The sequence below is a fragment of the Dipodomys ordii genome, unplaced genomic scaffold (genome assembly GCF_000151885.1).
Source record: "Dipodomys ordii isolate 6190 unplaced genomic scaffold, Dord_2.0 Scaffold38, whole genome shotgun sequence".
NCBI classification, from domain to species: domain Eukaryota; kingdom Metazoa; phylum Chordata; class Mammalia; order Rodentia; family Heteromyidae; genus Dipodomys; species Dipodomys ordii.
The window spans coordinates 3,902,875-3,905,590 of NW_012267254.1; the positions used below are offsets into that span (position 1 = coordinate 3,902,875).

Consider the following 2,716-nt stretch of genomic DNA (forward strand, 5'->3'; position numbering starts at 1 on the left):
TGTAGGTTACCATTGTAGGACCATGACCTGCTCTGACGCCTTACTGGGGTTGTAGCCCTGCTCAGTCCAAGCCATGGTCCATGACTCAGAGGCATAGAAGATAAAGAAGTCCAGTTAGAGTCTCCACATCACCCAGTGTGGTCTGATTATGGGAGCTGTGCCCATTGCCCTGCAGGGGAAGAGGCCTGAGGGAGAAGGGGAAACAGGAATTGTCCATGGACCCTTGAACGTGACAGGCTCCTCTGTGTTCAGGGTGGGCTGAGAGTTGTAGAGGAGAACTACAACTTCCTGTGGCATCATGGCATAGGAGGTCCACGTCCATGGTCACTGTGAAGCAGAGTGTCAGTGTGAGAAAGCATTGGGTAACCCCAAAGATAAATTAGTTCCCAGAAGGAAAAAAAGTACCCTTGGGTAATAGCGGTGAGAATTGTACTCCAATCTGGGGGTTAACGTCAGAGGACAGCCATATTGGCAATATAATCACTATCTGTTCTGTGCTCAGTTAGAAACACGTATAGATGGTAAGTATCTCAGAACACAGAGGTACATCTGTCCTTTTTTTTTTTGTCAGTGATAGGGCTTGAATTTGGGGCCTGGGCACTGTCCCTAAGCCTTTAGTAAAAACTCAAGGTTAGCACTCTACCACTTTGAGCCACAGCTCCACTTCCACTTTTCTGTTGCTTCACTGGAGATAAGAGTCTGGCTTTGAACTGAGATCCTCAAATATCAGCCTCCTGAGTAGCTAGGATTACAGGCGTGAGTCAATATTGCCTGGATTACTCTGCCACATCAGGAACAGCCAGCCCGGTGCAGCCACGGAGATTCAGCATGCTGCTTCCTGGGATAGCCACCCTAGCAGATGCAAAGTAAGGGTTGGTGCAAAGGTTTAAAGATGATGGCACAGGGCGCTGAGAAACCTCAGCATAATGCTGCCAACAGGGCTCAAAGGTTCAACATTTATGGCAAACCTTCTTCTGGAGGAAGGGGCTGGGCTGGGCTCCCAGGTGCCTTTTGGTAGGCATCTTGCAGAGAGAACTCCTATCGCTTATGATTTCCAAGAGCACTAGTGCCAGAAAGGGGACACAACCAAAGTGGGAGAAGGAGCATGGAAGGGCTCTTGTGAACTGCCACCAACAGCTATCCTGGGCTGTGGAACCATTCTGACTGGTACACCAGAGCATCCTGGCCAGTGCTACTGCCCCTCCCCCACACACACACATGTAGAGGAGTTCAAGTTCTGTAGGTCTCTTATAAGCAGATACTTACCTGTTTTGTGTCAGCTCTGACCTGGGTGTCAGCACCGCTCTGGGCATCGGCTCCCGCCTGGCATGCCCCATAGGCTCCATGTGGTTCACTAGCACCCCAGTAAGGCAGGTGTTTCCACCTCTGACATCGTTCAGGCTGTGCGTTCAGGTTTCCATGGAGATAGCTGATGCTGGCCTCCCCACCACTGCACTGTGAGGCTGCTTTGCCATAATCGAGGTGCTGCAGGGTGACAATGTTGATGGCCTTGATGCCATTGTAGCCAAGCCATGGTTGAAGCCAGCGTGCTACCCTTAGGGAAAGGTGACTGGGAACTCTCCAGCCTCCTGGGTCATGCAACCACAGAGGATGCCATTCTCCTGGAGCATGCGAGGAGAGATCAGGGCCAGCTTGTACCGGAGGAAGACCTCTCAGCTTCGGGCATGGCCAGGAAAGAGCTCCCGCACCAGGCGCTCTGATCATGATCTCTGGCTATGATCAGGGTCACAGAGTATCAGGTTTGAGAAGGCCCCGAAGTGCACCTAGTTGATACTGTAAAAGTCCATGTCTTCCATGTGTCAAGGGAAGGTGGTCTTCCACATGCTGATGTATAGGTATGGCGTGTCCACCCCTTGATCACGACCCTATACTTCTCTTGCTCAGGTCCTGGGTGGTCCCCAAGTGACCAAGGTTCCACTCCTTCAGGCTTGCATCAAACAGGGAGCCACATTCGTTAGGCGCCGGTGGCTCACGCCCTGTAACCTTAGCTATTCAAGAAGTTGAGATCTGAGGATCATGGTTCAAAACCAGCCAGGGCAGGAAAGTTTGTGAGACTCATCTCCAATTAACCACCAGAAAACCAGAAGTGGTACTGTGGCTGAAAGTGGGAGAGTGCTAGCCGTAAGCAAAAAGAGCTCAGGAACAGCGCCCAGGCCCTGACCCATGCCCGACAACAAGGGAACAAAACCACAGCAATCAAAAAAAAAAAAAAATTCACAGGGAGCCACTGACATCCCATTAGGTAAGTCGGTGGTGAGCCATACCTGCGATTCTTCCAGTATTTTCGCTCCAACTCTTCAAAATTCAGGTGTGATGGGTTCCGATATTTTGCCAGATGGGAGTACATGGTTTTCTTCTTGTGGTATAGAGTAAACACACCTGCCCCTCCCCCACTCCCTCTTCCAGAGGAGTGGCAATTATGATGTCATAGATACTTTCATAGGACTGTCTGGCTGTCCACTCCTGGAGGAGGGATTACCTTGGCTAATCCATCTCATGGGCACCTTGGGATTCCAGGTCAGCAATATATTTGTTGAAATGTACAAATTTTTCCATGGTAGGAATTGTCAAGACTACTCAATGTGAGTTCTGGATACCAGAATGGTCAGAATTCCTGGCTGCAAGCCGGGCGCCGGTGGCTCACGCCTATAATCCTAGCTACTCAGGAGGCTGAGATCTGAGGATCACACTTCAA

General features: G+C 50.6%; 1 pseudogene; it reads right to left on the minus strand.

Moving 5' to 3' along the window:
* Positions 1-776: 776 nt before the first annotated feature.
* LOC105986924 lies at positions 777-2,368 on the minus strand (annotated as a pseudogene).
* Positions 2,369-2,716: the final 348 nt, after the last annotated feature.